Source organism: Dama dama, chromosome 28 (assembly GCF_033118175.1).
Source record: "Dama dama isolate Ldn47 chromosome 28, ASM3311817v1, whole genome shotgun sequence".
Lineage (NCBI taxonomy): Eukaryota > Metazoa > Chordata > Mammalia > Artiodactyla > Cervidae > Dama > Dama dama.
The window spans coordinates 48,211,127-48,231,389 of record NC_083708.1 but is presented as its reverse complement, the minus strand read 5'-3'; the positions used below and the strand labels follow the sequence as shown (position 1 = coordinate 48,231,389).

The window sequence follows — 20,263 nt, the reverse complement described above, 5'->3', positions numbered from 1 at the left end:
CTTTAGTATTTTTTTTTTTTGTCTTTTTCTGCTTTTGAAATGAACTCTTGATTGCAGAATATCAGAGTACACTCAAAACTGCCAGCCACTGTAAGGGCAGCATGGAGAAGCCCACAGGTAAGGACAGATGGCAGCAGGTGGCACGAGGCGGGAAGTGATTGGAGCAGTGGTTACAGACGTTCACAGGAAGCCAAAACTCTCCAACAGGCATTGCCCTCGCGTTAGCACAGGTTAAACCAGTCACTGCCTTGGCAGGTGGCCTCAGGGTGTCCGGGTTCAGATTCTGCATGGCAATAACAACTTCTTCCAGTTAAGAGTTCTTGGCCTGCACCGATCACAGGGTAGCCAGAGGGCACCAGACCAGTCTATTAGTTTTTCAAAATGCTGTCGTAGACCTGATGGATGTACTGGGAGACCTCGGGAGGTCTCCACTTGAGTGATAGTGTGTAATTGGGCTTTCCTGGCTGGATACATAGCTCGGCCAAAATCCAAATGCCGTTAGTGAGCTTCAGGGATTGGTACAACATGTCCTGCCCTTCTACATTCCTCTTGGCAATAGTATAAACATTGTTGTTTCGCAACTTGCTGGGAACAGTGTCAACATTTAAATGACATTCCTTAATCTGAAACTGAAGTTCATTTTCAATGGGAATATCATTCCATGTTGCGAGGAAGACCTGGCGCTCCATTTTGCCCTCTTGTACGAAAAGCACATTGAGTGGGATGAGGCAGCTGCAGTAGAAGACATCAATATTGTTTTGCACAGCCACCTGCAGGTTGTTCAAAGGCTCCGTCTTCATGACTGGGCCCAAGGTGTTGAGAGGCAGGGAGACATCAATGCTCTGGTTTGGTGTCAGTGGTGTGTGGATGGCCAGAGGTGCTGGGGATGACACCAAAGCTATTCTTGTTAAACTGAACTGCAGAGTCTATCATGTGCTGCAGAGCTTTGCTGGTGAAGTTCATTTCCATATAGATGTGCCCTTGGGGGTGAGTAAATGTTCCTGAAATCGCCAGGCCTTTAACCTTTACCAGCCAGACAGCCTTAGGAGCCACATATCCGCCAGGTGCCATGCCTGTCCCTGTGGAAAGTTCAAACAGGTCATTCAGACCACTGCTGACCACAGCAGGAGTAGGGGAAGGGGCAAAGGTTGCAGGCACCGATGATGGGATGAAGGACTGTCCCACCAGACTATCTAGTCCTCCTCCCAAGAGATCCACTGCTCCCATCTGCATGGAAGATACCTGTGACACATTGACTGGGGGACCAATGTCAAGGTTTGAAAGATGCCCCAGAAGGTCACCCTGGGAGGGGATAACCTGAGGCGGTTCCAGGTTAGTGGCAATGCTGCCAAGAGGGCTGTCACCCGCATCGGTGCTCCCATGGTGTATTGGCAAGTGTTTGCAATGGATTCCATGACTTCCTTCCACAAAAGCATTGGGCGGCTTATGGTACGCTGAGGCCAAAGAACCAGTGTGGCAGGTTAGCTCATCCAATAGAGTTGGCTCAATAAGATCTGTCTCCTCAGAAATCAGTGGCTTCTCAGACAAGACTACTTCTTTAGCTGTGACAGGATCAGTTGAGAGAAGGTGCCAATAAATATAGCCCTGGTCTCGAAGGTCAGGATTATCAGAATCCTGTGTTGCCAAACTCAAGACCTGCTGTACCAGCTCCTGTGTTCCTCATGGTTTCTTGAGAAACAGCTTTACTATGGCGGTGAGCAGAGTGAGCTGCGCTTGGCTGCTTTCATCATGAAAACCCTCCCGGTAGCTCTCTAGTAACTCATCTGCATTGTCAGTTCTTTCAGCACATTCTCCCACAATCCAAATCATAGCTGCTCAAGCGTCTGGCTCATCCAGGGAATCTAAGCTCTCACACAGTGTGGCCATACTTTCATATGTATTGGGGTATTTGCAGAAGATGTCCCTGATGACAACAGTCGCCTCTTGGACCACATAATTTACTTTGGTTTGGATGAGATCAACAACGTGCTCACACTGTGCTCAGCAGATTGCTCCACCTTGATGGCACACCACCCACGGGCTTGTACAGCTTTGCACACAAAGTCAGCATCCACCTCTGTGGCATATTCTTCCAGTTCAGCCAGAACCTGAGTGATGTTGGCTCGGGCTGCCAAACGAATCACGGTGTCCAGTTTCTCTAGTTTCACATAGATGGGATCATTGTACTTCACAAAGAAAACTTTTATTTCCTGCTTCAAGATTTAAGGCCTTTTCTGGACAATTAGGTTGATGTTCCTCAGGCATATTGCACCTCTGGCTCCCCAGACAGCTGAGTGACAAGTGGAGGGGCCAGCTTCTTCAGCAGCATATTGTAGTAGTCAGAGTCCTTGGGTAGCAACTCTAGAAATTTCCTTACGACTTTTACTGCTGAAAGCACCACGGCTGGGTTGGCATGAGATAACCTGGGAGTTACCTGCTCATAGATGCTCTGAGCCTCCTGGTCGTCTTTAGGATTGTAATTAGACAGGCAGTCCAGGATGAAAATCTGTCCCCATTTGGTACACTCATTCAGGGCTGTCAGTAACTTATTAATGTTCTGTGGATATAGATTGGGTAAGTTGATATTGGGGTGAGATTCACTGATTTCAGATAATGCTGCTACAGCATTAGCTACCACTATTGGATTTGAATTTGCTAATGAGATCCTGCAGAGAATCCAGAAATTCCTGATCTTCCCCCATCTGGGCATTGATGTCGTGGAGTTTTGCCACACAGACTGCTGCTGTCTTCCGGACGTAGGGATCGTCATCCTTTAAGCACTTGCAGAGGGGCTCACAGAGATATTCTGTAATCTTGTCCACCCGGATGCACCCCATGGTTCTGGCTGCCAAGGCTTGAATCAGAGGATTGGGATCTTCACAACCCTTCACAAAGCTGTTGACAGCCATGATGGCCATGTCTGGCTGACTCTTAGCATCAAGTAGAGATACACAAGCTTCTTCAGTTCAAGGTTGTCCATCTGCATATAGTTCACTACATCTGGAAAGAGAGAGCTAGCATCTTTCCCCCCAGTCATAGCAGCAATCACTTTCTTCACAGCCTCCTTCCTCTTTTCTTTCTTCTCACTGTTGAGTTCAGCCTTTAATTCCAAGATTTCTCCCTTTTTATTGGTTGTGAAGTACTTGGAGTCAGTCATGGTTTTGGATCTTTAATGTGCACCGTAGGCAAGGGCGGTGGGGGGGGGATGGGGGTGGGCAGCAGGGGCCAGAGAGCACTGCCCAAGCGGTTATAGTGGTTTCCTGCACGTCACGACTCCTCCAGGTCTAAGCCCCAATGCTTTGCTTATTAATGAGTCCCCATTTGCCTTCTCATGGCTGCTGAATTTCACCTCAGTGACTTGTCTTATATGGCTCCCAATTTCTAAATGATTAAAAATTATTCTCCACTGCTGATGCCAGTCCTATTTCAGAATGATTTTATAATCAGTATAAGAACATTTATTTTAAAATAAATGACCAATGAATTAAATTGATCAATTTTAATTACTTTCATGGGGTTTTTTTCCCCCCAAACATCAGATATCTATTATTTGGTATTAAAATTACTATGAAGTTCATTCAGAAACCATGTTGGTGCCAAAACCAAAAATGAACAACCAGAAATACTCATTACTTTCTCCTCAGTTTTGATAAAGGTGGATGGAACACACACAGTGGAGCTGTTTTCCAAGCTTTGTCACAATGCCAAGCAGCAAAGAAGACACAGTGGTTCCAGGAAGCAACTCTCTTTTAGTTTATTTTGGGTGACTATGAGTTGTTGGTATCTTTTATATTCTTTAAGGGGTCTTGGCATATACATTCATTTCAAACACAGGTGCTTATGTCAAAAACTAACCATTAGCAATGAGGTCAGTGCAACAATTCATACTTTTTCCCCAAGTTTTTGAAGAATAATCATAGATTATCATGTATGCTGTTTTAGTAACTATGAATCATTATGATCTAGAATGTCTTAACATGAAAAATCAGTTGACTTTTCCTTTCCTTAGGTGAACTTCTTTACATTATATTTGCACATAGCTGGTTAGTCTCTGATAAGGTTTTATCTGTTAAAGTGTTAATAAAACTTTTTTCAGTGGCATTTAAATGGTATTTTTAGGAGCATGTTTAAAGACATTCATTTACATTTGACAAAGTGCTCAGAGCCTTGAAGAAAGTATTGAGGGTAGGAAGACAAGTGACGAACTTGACAGTATTGACAGTATTCTGCTCAATAATCTCTCAATCATGTTTTGAGTGCAGTTGCCAAGCCTTGACAAATACTCTTGAAGATGGCATATGGTAAAATTGTAATTTTACACCTTGAAGAAGTTATAGTTTTCTGCTTAAAGAGGGTTGTAATGAGCTAATTAATTTTCTTTTCTTGGGAAACCAGTCAAAGTAGCTAAACAACTAACTTGAAAATTAACCAAGCAGCCAGTTAACCAACCAAAAAGTGAACCCACATGCTACACACCAATAATTATTCCAGGCATTAGGGGAACAAAGATGGACGAGATGTCATCCCTGTCAATGAGGTGAGATGTTTGCAATATTGTGGGGAAAATAAATAAATAATTGCAATACAGCATGAAATGGAGGTATGATAAATGGGTCTCCAGATAGAAATAAAACATGTAAGTTCAGTATTCTTGAAGGAGGTCTACTTCAATGGGTATGTTCATTTGAAGGATCAGGATTTTAACAGGTTAGTAAGGCAGAGAACACTCAGCCTAACTTTCATTCTTTGAAAAACCAAAAGGTACTTTTGTTTGGATTTCAGGAATGACAGCCACAATGATTCACTGGTGGTGGTGGTATGGACCACCACCTTTAATTTTTGGAATCAGAACTACATACTGTGTACTAACCAGTTATCCTGAGCGTAATTGTGCATAATAATCCATGTATAAGATAGGAGAAGATAGATGTTAATATCGAACTCTATCCTCAAGAACTTGTGAAAAACTTTGATGTAGCAAATTTAGGTAAATTGACTGGTTTAATCCAGTTGATATTTCTTCTGTTGCCTCAGGTTCAGTAACCCTCTGATATGTCTCCAGTGCCTCTGAGACAGAAATGCTAGGACCTTATTTTCAGTTTCAGCTAATTCACTTGCTAAAGTTTTACTGAGTTCAGTGTTTGTAGGGATAAAAGCCTTCTAAAATACTCTGAGAAGTACACGGTGCTTACAACTCAGGTAACTATATATCTTAGTTTGCCTGGGACCGTTTCATTGATGACTTTGTCTCAGTGTGATTATTAATAGTGTCTAATGCCAGCTTTGTGAGCTCCTGGGGCAGCCACCCGTGTGTTCTACTTGTTCTTTGGAGAAGGGATGGGAGTGTTATGGTTGATTCCCTTTGTCTTCAAAATTAAGTGTAAACTGGAAACAAAGCAGACATGTGGGTACCATGACACTTCCGATGGGGCACCATTACCACCCTCCTTGGGAGCAGTAGCTCAGATTTCTAAGGCTTTATCATGTATCATTTCATTTCCCCCTCAAATGAGCTTCATGAACACACACACACACACACACACACACCTTCTTTGAGAGCACAGAAGAAAGCATGACAAACCATGAGGAACGGCTCTGATTAGACTTGGCAGTGATGGTTAGTGGATTTGGAGGGTGAGTTGGAGAAGAGGGTAGGGAAAAACTATCTCATGTATGCAAGGCAATCATTTGGGTGTGTTTTCTTAACACAAGTCACAACATAAATGTTACTGCTATGGATCATAAATGTGCAAACTTACAGCTAGTCAAATAAAAATATACTTGCAGACATGCGCTCAATGGTAAAGTTAGCAGTCTGCATACCCAAAAGGATTCTTTGCAAAGAGGTCCAGCCCAGTAAGTCCATCAGCAGCGGGAACAACTCACTCCCTCCAGGCTTTGGGAGGCAGCTGGAGCAATCATTTTGCATGTGCTCCACTGAGTAGCGCCTCTCCAATCTCGGGTATTTCATGACTCAGTTCTTAGGGAGAACAGAATTCTCAATTTCATTGCAGTAAGCTACAGTGAGTTCATTTTTAAGAGAATTTATGAAGCATTTAAAGATCACATTTTTATATTTCCAGCATTATAGTTTCAACTTATTATTTCAGTAATTTATAAATGCCCTTCATTTGGAATGCTGCTGTTGTTCAGTTGCTAAGTTGTGTCCTACTCGTTGCGACCCCATCATACAGATACTCAAAAAGTGGTTTAATTTATTCCACTTTTAGTAAAGAGTCACTTGAAAGCCAAAGGAGAGACTGAAGAAAACTCACTGGTTTACTATCTTCTCAATCCTGGCAAATTTCATCTCTTCTTATTTCAAAGGTACACTGTACCCTTGTGTACTGAGCAAAAATAACTCTACCGTACAGTAAAAATGTCATAAGGTACTTGACAATTTCCAGGTTACAAAACATGTTTATAGAAGAATTGATATTAAAGTTTAGAGGAGCATCTAGAACCAGTCTTAATAAATATAATCTTCAAAAAGAACTTAGGAGCAGCGTGATAAGGAAGGCAGTTCTAGATGTGAATCTAGGTGTGAATTGGAATCAAGTCTAAGGATGTTTTTTGCAAGTTGTGTGCTCTGTGGAAAGTCATTTATTGTTTCCGAGTCTCAACCTCATTGTGGATAAAATGGGGACAATAAAACTTGCCCTACCCACTTTACAAGGTAAACAAATATGATTAAATACAGGAAAGTATTTTATCAAGTGGAAGTACTTCACTTCCTTCAGTCTATTTGGAGGTATTATACTCCTGGAAGAAATAAAATGCATCTACTTTCAAGGCTGAGCTTCTTAGTCTGTCTCTGTTTCCTTTGACAACATCACTCCCTCTTTGCAGACCAAAGCCAAATAAGTTCAGGTCAACAAGAATTTATGAAGAATCTGTCGGAATATAGCAATGAAGGTGAGGTGGCCAGGGCTGCTAGTCAACAGACACTTCAAAATTCTGGTCTTTGTTGATTCGACACCACTGGTTCTTGTTCTTACCAGTGGCTGGAGTCACTGGGCACAGAGATAAGTAAGACATTGCTCCTGCCATAAAGAGCTCACAACCCAGTAAAGGGGACAGACTCACCTAGACTAGTTTGAATATATTGCAATAAAGAGACAGTCACAGAGGAAAATGGAGGCACTGAGCTAAGTCTGACTCCCATCAGGTAAGTTTAAAGAGAGATTTTAGGTGCGAAGGATATCACAGGTGTCAGAAAGCCTCTGTAACAATCATTATGACAGATTTTGCAGGATTACTGTTGGGACAGAAATTATAACTCCTTGCTTGTAGTGTAAAAATAACAAGAGCAAGTTTTGTTGTAGGACAGATTTGTGCCTAAAACGCATGATGTCAATTGTTACATTTCTGGGCTTCAGTTTCTTTACCTATGATCCATGGGTAATAATATCTACTTCAGACCACTGGAGTGTAATCTCTATGAGGGAAGGGAGTTAAGCCTCTTTTGTTCATTACTGAATCTCCATCACTCAGAAAATGGTAAGCACTTACCTGGCCCATAGTGAGGGCTCAATAAATAATTGTTGAAGTTGTTGAATAAATGAAGGAAGCTATTTGGCTTCCAGGGTTTACTTTTTAGCTAGTTTTATTTGAAAAGACACAATAAAGTCAAGGAGATGTTGGAGAGGACCCAGTGGTTTACTGTATGCTTTTCAATTCTAATTGCACCTGTCTTCCAAATGGGTATTTCGAAGGTACACAATATCCTTATGTATGGAGTAAAAATAGCTTCGTTATATAGGAAAAAGAAGAAAGTTATGTGAGCAGGCTATGCTCATGATGTTTCACCCATGTATATCCATGCCATCTGCCATGTTTCAATGTCTATCCATACTGAGAAGTTTGCAAGGATTTGAGCACTCAGGTCTGTCTATGAAGATGGTATCATCAAATATTCTTTTTCTGTTTTTCAATGTTTTGCAGTTTCTTTTTTCATGGGTGTACCATTATTCTGAAAACTATTTTTTCCTAAATTGTCCAAGAGAAAAATGTGAATGCGCTTGAAAAGATCACCTATCAGGCTGCACCTTTTATATAATTTCTCACTTGATGGATTGATGTATTGCACATTTCACTGGGAAGCTGTCACACAAATATTACCTTAGAGAGTTGGTGGACCTCCCCAGATAGAAGGTTGTGCCTTGGAAAGGCAAATGCCTCACTGACACTTGGGTCTAGAACCAGAGGCAGCTCTCAGCACTGGCCACGTGGTGGCAGTGGAAACTAAGTGCCGACTGAAGAAGTCAGGGTACGCAGAAATGTGGGATCCCTAAATCTCTTTATTCATTCACACTTTAGGACCTGCAAGAGGTCAACCCCATGGGGTAGAAGAAACTTTGCTAATTGAAAAAGAGGCTATAGTAAAATTTTAAATATCTAACTCTAGTTTATGACATTGATATAGGCCTATAGTTAGATGACACCTGGAAAGGTCAGTAATGAGTCTTTCCACAGTGCCCTTTAATAAGCTTTACCTTCACTCCACATTGGTCACACGCTTTCTGGGCCTTATCCCAGAACTAGTTATCACCCTGAATGTCTGCACTTCTGAAATCTGAAACTCGCTATCTTTCACTTTTCACTGTTAGTGCAAAGGCTGTATTCTCTCTAAGACCACAGACTCTTGAGTTCTCCTCTTTACTCTTTGATTCAGGGTCCATCCTGCAACCCCTTCCTATAGTAACCTCTTCGTCCTTCTTTGATTCCTTTGTGAGAATAGAGATCTCGCCCCCCCACCCCCACCCCCAATCCCTCTCCTCTTCTATATTCACTAACATCCCTTGGCAAGGGCGGCCAGAGGACTAAGTTCTCACCAGTGAATGTGACTGAAAGGGATGTCTGTGGATCTCACCTTTTAAAAAAGAAATTCCTTGCTCCAGACTTCCTCTCCTCCTTTTCTGATGAGCTAGAATATTGATGAGCCAGGTAACTGACTTAGACTGCACAGATGAGGACAGGATGGGGGGAACCTATGCCCAACCTAAACTCATGGGCCAGAGCCTCCTGGACCTGTGACAATAACATATGTCACACTAAAGGTCGACATTTGCCATCTACCTCTAGAAGAAGTAAGTCACTAGCTGCTGCCATTGCTGACCTTCAACACATCCTGAAAGAAATTCAGTGGAGATCAGGAATGAGGCATTCTGTGTTCTGGGGAAAACTGGCAGAACAGGCCTTCAGACTGTTAGATATTTCCAGGTGAAGATTTTATGAGTCCAATTTTTGAATCTCCTCCTATCTAGAAAAGCACTAAAATCTTTCATGTGATGTTTACTCTTGCTCACTAGCAGCAACCTTCATGAGACTAGCGGTTACCTTCTGAAAGAATGTGTTTTTGATTACATGTACTCCCCCTTCACCACAACCTCGTAGATACTGACCCTCCCCCCTACCGCTTTGGTGCAGTTTCTCAGAGCTCTCTGAAATGCCGCCTCCCAGGCTATAGTTCTCATTTTGCCCCAAATAAAATTTGACTCACAACTCTCACATTGTGCATTTTTTTCAGTAGACAGCTGCAAAAGAAAGAAACTTGTATTTTATGTAAGCCATTGTGTGTTGGGGTCTTTTTGTCATAGCTGCTTAATCTTTTCCTTGAACAATACAAGACCCACTTGAAGGAACCCCAAGCTGAGATCAACCCAACTCTCTACTTTCCCCATGTTTAGGGTCTGAGTGCTTCATGGGATGAGCTCCCTACCCTGACTGTCTCCACTACTTACGAACACAGGCTTTCCCCCAGCAAATGGGCCCTCACACTGCGCAGTGGTCTTTTTTCAATTATTAGTTGACTCACATTCCCCCTGGTAGCTTTTTCAATTTCTTCAATTCTTTCCTGCAAGCATCTCCTAGTTCACAGAGAAAATAGAAAAGATCAGGAATTGACTCAACTTCTTGCAGCCATCCTAACGTTGGAACCTCCTCTCCTACCTAACGGCATTGCTTCCCTTCTGTTCTCTGAGCCTCATTCTTCCACATACCCTGGGCCTCATGCCCTTCTACCTCAATGGAGGCTTGAATCCATCAGTTTTCCTTTGTCTTCCCGGCACCATCAAATGCTCCCTCTCTCTTTGTTCTTTCTAATTGAAATGTATGTGTGCTTATTTTCCATTTCCTATTTTAAAACAGCAATTCAAACCTTTGCTCTGATCACATCTAGCTAATACCTATCTTCTTTCTTTTATAATAATGCTCCTTAAAAGTCTTGTCTATGCTATATATATATTTTTTTCTATATTTATAAATATAATTATAGTTTGGAGAATGTTACTTAGAAACCAAAATCTGGGAGCTGGGTGCAGGCTTTCTTTTGAATAATTGCAACTCAATACATGCTTTTACAGCTGATGTTTTTGTTACTACTTGGACAAATAGATTGATTATAGGTTTACAGTTGATTTTGCATCCTCCCTCCCCACACACATATTTTTGTGTGTGTAAATATTCACCATATCTAACTCTTTGTGACCTCATGGACTGTGGCCCACCAAGCTCCAATGTCCATGGGATTTCTCAGGCAAGAATACTGGAGTGGGTTGCCATTTCCTTTTCCAGGGGATCTTCCTGGATCAGGGATCGAACTTGTGTCTCCTCTGTCTCCTGTATTGGCAGGCAGATTCTTTACTGCTGAGCCATTGGGGGAACCCACATATTTTTAAAGAATAAGCAGATTGGGAAAAGGGACACAATCTTCCTTACAGAGAACCAAATATTGTGTGTAAATAACAGGACACCTCCCTAGGAATTGAAGCTTAAGTCTTTCTTGCTTGAGAATAGACTGGACTTAGTGACTTGTTTCCAAAGAATAAAGTGTAAAAACAAATGAAAAAAAATAACTTTATAGTAGAGAAATCTGGCTAACACTACCTTAAGAAAGCGAGCAGAATTAACCTAATTAGTGATGTCATGTGCCCTCTGATACTATGTGATGGGAGAGGCACTTCACATCTGTGACGTTCTTCCTTAGAACCCACAATCCCAGGGTTCTCATAAGAAAAACATCAAGCAAATGAAAATTGAGGGATATTTTATAAAATATCTTACCAGGACTTCAAGACTGTCAAGGTCATTAAAAACAAAGATGGACTGAGAAACTCATAGACTAGAGGTGACTGGGAGACATGACAACTAAATGTAATGTAGTAATCTACTGTAATTCTAGTAACACCCTGGAGCAGAAAAAGGACATTAGGGAAAATAAATGAAATCTCAATAAAGGATGGAGTTTAGTTTACAGTCATTGTTATGATTAAATGCTTATGTCTCCCCCCTTGGATTCATATGTTGAAATACTAATCCCAATGTGATCGTATTTGGAGTTGGGGCTTTGGGAGGTGATTAGGTCAGGAGGGTGGAGCCCTCATGAATGGGATTAGTGCCCTTATTAGAGGAGATCAGATAGCCAGCCACATGAGGAATTAAGAAGTCAGCCCTCTGCAACCCAGAAGAGGGTTCTAACCAGAATGGTGCCTGATCTCTGACTTCAGTTTTCAGAAATATGAGACACAGTGTTTGATGTTAAAGTCCCCAGTCTATGGTCATTTGTTATAGCAGCCTGAATGAAGACAGTAATGCAGCTACTAATATACCACAGTTTTGTGAGATATTAACAGTAGGGGAAGCAAGGTAAAGAGTATACAGGAACTTCATGGACTACCCTTGTGATTTCTGGTAAATCTAAAATTACTCTAAAAGAGGAATTTTATTTTAAAAATCCTGTAACATGAAAGACACTGAAATTCATTCCTACAAAACCAAAGAGAAATTGAAGACACTATGAAGAACTCAATATGTGCAGGCATATATTTCTGAAATTTATAGTTGAGGTTTTGAATATCTTGACTTGTGGAAAGAATATTTTCATGGAGCTCCTATTTTTTGGATAGATTTTAGATATATTGGATAAATTTATATTGTCAACTGAAACTGAAGATATTGAGAAAACTTAGGTTTCACAGTATTTAGATATTTGGCAAATATTTGGAAGAATAATAAATAGAGGCTACTCTTTTCACAAGTCTTTCTTTTTTCTTAAAAAATCATTTGTCAAAGAGCTGCACTCTGCACACTGAGCAAGAAACAGTGCCTATGACAATATTTACACATTTCAAGTAAAAAACATTGGAATTGAGAATATTCTCTATAATTGACTCTGTGTCTATTGGGTACCTCAGCATTTGTGGGGGCTTCCCAGGTGGCACTACTGCTAAAGAACCCATCTGCCAATGCAGGAGACATAAGAGATGTGGGTTTGATCGCTGGGTCGGGAAGATCCCCTGCAGGAGGGCATGCAACCCACTCCAGTATCGTTGCCTGGAGAATCCCATGGACAGAGGAGCCTGGCGGGCTTCAGTCCACGGGATCGCAAAGAGTCAGAGACAACTGAGCGACTGAGCACACACACATGGTAGTCCTGTGTTTAATTTCTTGAGGAACACCCACTCCCTCTTTCTTGGGTTCCTATCTCCTCAAATTTTTATTTCTAAGTTTTTATTTTTTAATTTTTGGCTTCAAGAGATGGGAATACCAGACCACCTGACCTGTCTCCTGAGAAATCTGTGTACAGGTCAAGAAACAATAGTTAGAACTGGGCATGGAACAACAGACTGGTTCCAAATCTGGAAAGGAGTAAGTCAAGGCTGTATATTGTCACCCTGCTTATTTAACTTATATGCAGAGGACATCATGCGAAATGCTGGGCTGGATGAAGCACAAGCTGGAATCAAGATTGCCGGGAGAAATATCAATAACCTCAGATATGCAGATGACACCATCCTTATGGCAGAAAGTGAAGAAGAACTGAAGAGTTCTTTAATGAAAATGAAAGAGAGTGAAAAAGTTGGCTTAAAACTCAACATTCAGAAAACTAAGATCATGGCATCTGATCTCATCACTTCATGGCAAATAGATGGGGAAACAGTGGAAACAGTGACAGACTTTATCTTTCTGGGCTCCCAAATCATTGCAGATGGTGACTGCAGCCATGAAATTAAAAGATGCTTGCCCCTTGGAAGAAAAGTTATGACCAATCTAGACAGCATATTAAAAAGCAGAGACATTACTTCGCCAGCAAAGGTCTATCTAGTCAAGAATATGGTTTTTCCAGTAGTTATGTATGGATGTGAGAGTTGGACTATAAAGAAAGCTGAGCATCAAAGAATTGATGCTTTTGAACTGTGGTGTTGGAGAAGACTCTTGAGAATCCCTTGGACTGCAAGGAGATCCAACCAGTCCATCCTAAAGGAAATCAGTCCTGAATATTCATTGGAAGGGCTGATGCTCAAGCTGAATCGCCAATACTTTGGCCAGCTGATGCGAAGAACTGACTCCTTGGAAAAGACCCTGTTGCTGGGAAAGATTGAAGGCAGGAGGAAAAGGGGTCGACAGAGGATGAGAAGGTTGGATGGCATCACCGACTTGATGGACATCAGTTTGAGTAAGCGCCAAGAGTCGGTGATGGACAGGGAAGCCTGGCGTGCTGCAGTTCTTGGGGTTGTGAAGAGTTGGACACGGCTGAGTAACTGAACTGAACTGAAGTTTTGGCTGCCCCTCACGGCATGCAGGATCTTAGTTCACTGACCAGGGATCAAAGCTGTGCGCCCTGCATTGGGAGCAGGGAGTTTTAACCACTGGACTGCCAGGGAAGTTTTTTGAAGTTTTTGAAGTTTTGAGAGGTTCTTTTTTGAAGTTTTTCTTTTTTGTTTTTGAAGTTTCTAAACCTACAATAAAGTTGAAAGAACAATATAATAAATACTCATATTTCTTTCACCAAAAAATGAATAATAATTCCCTAGGGGAAAATATAGTCACAGTTTCCCAACTGTCCCCTAAACGATTTATTGTGCAGCCTTTTAAAAATTCCTGTATCTAATGAAGCTTCATGCACTGTGTATGTCTGTGTTGTCTTACATCTTTTAATCTAGAACAGTCCATTGCCTTCTTTAGTTCATTTTTTACATTATTGACCTTCCTGAAGAGTCTTACAGAATGTTCTACATTCTAGATTTGTCTACTCTTCAGTTTTTAAAATGTTATAAAGTGAATTAAGAACATGTGGCCTAGGTCCCTCTTACTTCACCAGGATGTTTTAGACTTTAGGCATAAATGCCAGTCATGATGTGGAAAGGTTTCATTCAACATACAGGACAGAGGGGCTCCTTTCCATACAACAAAGGGAAAAAAACAAAACAAACAAGTTATTTTAATGAAGAAGTAATCATTCAGAATCTGTTGATAACTTCTTTTGAAAAAAATGTTAGGTAAAATTCCCACTAAGTAATTTCTGAAGTACAGGAACTAGATTTGAAAAGAAATATTTCATAATTTAAAGTACATCACTCTTAGTTTATGTTTTCAACAAACATTACACCTGTGCACATTTAGAATAACATGACCTGTTGCACATGCTAATTAGGATTTATGCTAATTAATAGCCCAATACGGTGATAAAGAGATTTTTAAAATTTTAATCAATCTTCCTACACAATATCATTTGTTTTGGTCACTCTTGGCAGAGAATTAATTGCAGGTTTTATTTTATTTTATTATTATTTTTTTGGGCAGAGAATAAAGCAGGCATAGGCATCAATACAAATCAATTCTACTTTCATTTAAACAGACTGACTTGTATTGAATCAGTGAATAGCATTTGTCTGTTTTTACTGCACTAGGTGCCAAGCAAAGATAAAGAGAACATAGCTGGTATGGTTCCTGCTTTGGGAGATATTATTTTCTAATGGTATAAATAAGGGAAACACACTGATAATATGGTTTTCCACTTTCCATTGTTTTTTGCTATATGTGTGTGTGTGTGTGTATGTATATATACACAGAGGCATTACCTTTTGGGAATATAAAATTTTGTTTTAAATGCTTCATGCCATGGCCTTAAATTAACTGTCTTTTAACATCTCGTGCAGAAGATGTTAGGTGCTGAAGAAATGCCTTTTGCCCAAGTGAGCTGAAATTTCTTCCGCACATATTACTGTTTTCAAACTGCTGTCACACATGGTCTGGGTGCATTTCATCTGCATTGAAATTTAGAGGGAGCTCTTGACAGATGACAGCGTGGGGCCCTGCAGGGTGAGGGGAGAAGCCGTGCCAGCCTGGAGGAGAATAACGTGACCTTACAGCTGACCTTGAAAGACAGCAGGAGTGTGTGGCTCACACAGCCTCCCTGGCACCTCCCCTCCGGGCGGGCGAATCCCTGGACACACACGGGAGAGAACAATAGCTCCATTAGCATTCCGAGCCATCCACCTCCAAGTGCTGCCTCCTCCAGAGTCCCCTGCAGATGGGAAACCTGGGGATCTTTAGAGGGATTTTATGATAATTAGGATGCCACTTAGATGCTCATCCTTCTCTACAGCATCATCAGGAAGTAACTACCTCTCACCCCTTATGCTGTTGTTAGAGACTGAAGAAAATGAAAATGACCCAATTGCTTTGTTTACACGGAAGTCTCACCCAGTTGCATACATTTACACAGTTAGACAAAATGTATCCCTTCTGGCACCAAAGAGTGTTGGATCAGTCTCTTCACCTAAGCAGAGAGGGAATAAACACATCCACTGTGTTCATTTCCCAGAGTTGCAGAATGAATGGGTATGAAAGTGCTACAACATGTATCATGGCTGTTCTTGACCCAGGGGTTGCACTCCTGGGTCTCCTGTATCCGCAGGCGGATTCTTTCCCACTAGCGCCACCTGCCACATCTCAGGCCAACTCCCTCTCCTCTCTTAACTCGACAATGATGTCAGAAGTATTCTGCCTAGTTCTGCCCTCTTCTCTCTTCCTCTGTGTGGTGGATAAGGTGGTTATCTTGAGCAATCCCAGTCACCTGTCTCTGCTGCGACAGCTGTGTGGATTGTGTGGGACTGGCCCTGCCCCCGTCCCCAGGGCAAGTCCTGATGCTTTAAAGCCTACCAGGAAAATGCAAGACGTGTTATGACAATAATTGGTTTGGACAACCCAGGACTGATCCAGTCAGCCCCCACACCTAGCTGGCCAAGGGACTGGCTCAAGACGGTCCAGTAAGCTTAAAGCTCAGGGCATTTGTCCTAAGGTTGGTGGAAGCCATCCTGCTCTCTCCTCCTGTAGGAAGGAGGTAACATGAGGGGTGTGTGGACTGGCAGTCGTCCTAACCAGTCAGCCTAGGATGAAGCCGCCACACTGGAAGGCAGAGCTGTCAGAATCTCAGAGAAATGGAGTAACATACGCTACCAAACTCTGCCTAAAGCCCTTTCTTCCTCTGAACTGTTCAGTAAAGTTAACTAATCAATTCTCTTCAAGTCATTTTTGGGTCTTTTGCAAAGATTCCTGATGGCTGCATCCCACAGAGGCAGAATGACCCCTTCAAACTTGAATCAGACTGTATTATGGCCTACTGTGCTTGTCCAGTTCCTCAGACTTTTCTTTCTCATTAGGTTCTACCCCGGTTTGGCTGGTTGCATAGAATGGCATTTGAATGATGCCCCTGGAGGTTTTCAAGGCCCAGACCCAAGTCCCATCCTGCCTGCTATCTGGTTGGTTCTCATCCTTGGGCTGGAAATGTCCTCTTCAGTCCAGCTACTGGCTGGACTATGGACCCAAGCTGCCAGTCACTGGACCATCATGAGCCATGCGGCTGCCACCAGCTCGTCCTGGGCACAGATATAGCCTCGGGGGTCTCAGCACGGCTGTCACCATGTCACTTTGCTGAACCCACTGAGATGGGCTCCCCTTGGACTCTGTCGTCTGCCTAGAAAAAGTCAGAATGTGCCACCCATTCAGCCACACACCCAGTGTACATGAATGCTTCTTAAGCTGCCCCTCCTTCCATCCTGTTGTGGAGGAGCTGATCCCATGTCCACTCTGGGGGGTTCTTGGCCATTCCCCTCTGGGATGTGTTGTCGTCAAAGGGGACAGCAGGGTAAAGAACCGGGCAGTAGAGGAAAGTTGGTTATGGAGCGAAGGAACACTTCAGTTGTGAACAGAGGCAAATCCAAGAGGTGGGACAGTTACGTTTCCGTTAACCAACACATCAAAGAAAGACAAGTAACCCAAGTCTTCAGCTGTGCTCCCCGTCCAGCCGCAGGCCTGCCTTTGTTTTTGTCGTCACTCACACACGGACGTGAAGCAGACCAGAGATTAATGGGAGCAGATGTGGTGGAGAAGCCCTCAGCTCAGAATGTCTCGTCTGTTCTACTACAGAGGATTTAGATTGTAACTTGTAATGGAGAAACTGGTGAGAAGCGGGCTTACAATCATCAGATGAAATGTCGTTTAGAGAAAGGAGGGACATTGTGAAAAAGAAGGGGAATATATAATTTCAAACACTCAGGTCTTTCCTTGGATCATGGAACTTAAGAAATGTCTTTATGTCTGGATCTTGCTTTTAAATATTCCTACAATTTATTTTGATTTCTGAAATAACTGAAGTCCTCTACAAACAAGACTTTAGTACCACAAGTTAGATTCAACAAAGACGGTAACAAGCGAGCTAAAAGCACTGTGATCTTAAATCTCCTGACTCTCCTTGTGGAGAGTGGGAGAGTGGGAAAGAGTATCACCCCTTGTAGTGGGCTGGGACTCTCATCTCCCAGTTCCTGGGTGACCTGGCGCCAGGGCCGTGTTTCTCTGATCCTAAGTTTATACATCTGTGAAATAAACAGGTGGCTGGACACACTTTCAACCATCGCTATGGTCCTAACTTTATTTGGGGCTCTATTTGGGAATGAGTTCAGAAACAGGGCAGTAGTATCAATACTTACATTCTACCAAAAAGGCCAAATGCATATCGACATTTTGTCTGAAATTTGGTCTTTTTTGGAGTACAGGCTAAGTCACTATTCATGTTTTAAAAGTCGGGTGATTCCATAGAGTGCTGCTGATTGTATTTCTTTGATTGTAGGGTTTGATGATGGTTTGATTAAAATGCCTTCCCTTTAGTAAGGGATCTCCCAGACGTATAAACTTCTAATTTATGAATTTTTACAGATATGAGGAAATTTGCTACCAGAGTAGAAGAGTGTCAGTTCTGCCCAACAGGTGGGGTGAGTGGATGCTTATATAAATATTTTTAACAAAAAGGCTTAGGAATAACTTTTGAGACTTTAATCTGTTTATAAATATCTGGTTCCTATTCAATCTTGCCTCAGACTCATGTTACACAGATACATTTAAATTGGACCTACGTGCCATAAAATGACATGGCAATGTCTAAGGGCTTCTCACTGGGATTCTTCTTATGATGATAATATCATTTTAACATTTTAATTAGTTTCTAGGAAGAGTAGACTTTCACCTTATTTTGATGTGGGTGGAAAAGTTAATAATATATTATTGAAAAGATGATTACGAATATCCTGGAATTTATTTTAACAACAGAAGAATATTCAACTGGGAGAATTTGTGAAATATTCACCCTTTTAATGAGGATTCTGAAATTTAGAAGAAATTTTTAAAATCTACAGTTGCTTTCCAGTCAAGCAAATAGCCCTATGGCTCTCCTACTAAGAACTGGGAATATCCTAATGGACTCCCAAAGGTCTTCCTCTCTTTATATATTATTCTCTTAGGAGGCATGCTTGAGTAAAGAGTAGAAACCCTAGATGGCATTCAGCCCTGTGTAAAAAGATCAAGAAATGGTCACATTGTTTTATATGGTGGAAAAGAAATGCTTTGGAAATTTCCCATTGATGATGTCCTAACTGAGGTCTAGGGGACAATGGATAATGATTTCTCAGGGAAAACATATGACAAGCGAGGAAGGAGGAAGAACAGGAGAGACCCAGGGTGAGGGAGTCAGGGAGATGAATGAAGAAGGAAAAAGAAGGTTCTGCTGGGATGCAGAGTGGGGCTCTCTTTTACTGAGATGAAATAAGACAAACTGGGAAGAGAGTGTCCTCCAAAGAGCATCACTGTTCTAGAGAATCTGAATTAATTCTACTCAGTGTTTCTTGTGCATGCTCAGTCGCTTCAGTAGTGTCTGATGCTTTGCAACCCTGTGGACTATAGTCCATCAGGCTTTTCTGTCCACGGGAGTCTCCAGGCAAGAATACTGGAGTGGGTTGCCATGCCCTCCTCCTCCGGGGAATCCAGCCTGGAACTTCATTGTCTCCTGCATTGCAGGTGGATTCTGCAGCACTAAGCGACCAGGGAAGCTTAAGTGTTTCCTGAAACCTATTTATATCTGAAACATGCAAGTTTACTCCAAAATGCCACACACTTAGGAAAGGCATCCTGGTAGTGTCAGGGACTGGACTGACTAAGAAAGAGATGCCATGGGAATAGGGAAGCTAAGGGACTGGGCAGAAGTCAGAGGACAACTCCAGCAGAAGGATAGAACCCAGAGGAGGAGAAAGAAGCCTCAGCTGTCAACTATGGAGATCACAGGGGTGTCCCCATGGCCCCCAGCCACTCTGTTGGTCTTACTGCCTGCCTGCAGTCTGCTAGGGCTTTGCTGAAATTATAGGTCCCTCTAGTCCTCTCTAGGTGGTATGGGCAGTTTTACCAGTATAACCCTTAAAAGTCAAATCTGTGGTTTTAACTCTAATAACATAAATTAATCATTTATGGTAGAGACTATTAGTATCAATCACAGTGTCAACAAGCTATTTTTACTAATGACTTTTTGAGATCTGAAACACTCAATTTAAAGCATTTAACATAAAATCATTTAGGCAGAGCTAGATGTGTATGAAAAATAGCGTATAAAGCCTTTGAGTAGAGTTGAGTACCTTTGAAAACACTTCATATGTGCTAAGAGCATGAAATTTTGTATTCACAGAATAGTGCTTTTTTCACACACAGATTAGTGTGAACTGAAACTGACAGTTTCAGAGAAGCACCTGGTAGAAAGCTCCATACCGATAAACTTACCTTTTCATATATTTCTTAGAAAGTATCTTGAATTTAAACATCACCCGAATAGAAATTGTGTTCTCAAGGTTACACACTCCCTTTCCTTAAATTTTAAGGCTGTATTTTCTAGTATCCAAAAAAGCAAGCACATTACACATATTGCACATTTTTACATATTGTTATTTCTGATAAATTTCTGTATATTGTCTAATCCTGCATACCTGTGTATGCAACCAGGGGAGAGGGCAGACGTGCCCAAAGGCCAACTCCCCACAGCTGACAGTCAGTGGAAAAGAGCTCTTATTTTATTTATTTATAGTAATATTTTTAATATTAATATTTAAATATTAATTTATTAATAAATATTAATATTTTGGAGTATAGTTGATTTGCAATGTCT

The 20,263-nt window shown here is 41.7% G+C and overlaps 1 pseudogene; it reads right to left on the bottom strand.

Annotated features, from left to right (window-relative positions):
- Positions 1-368: 368 nt before the first annotated feature.
- Positions 369-3,195, bottom strand: LOC133048029 (AP-2 complex subunit beta-like; annotated as a pseudogene).
- Positions 3,196-20,263: the final 17,068 nt, after the last annotated feature.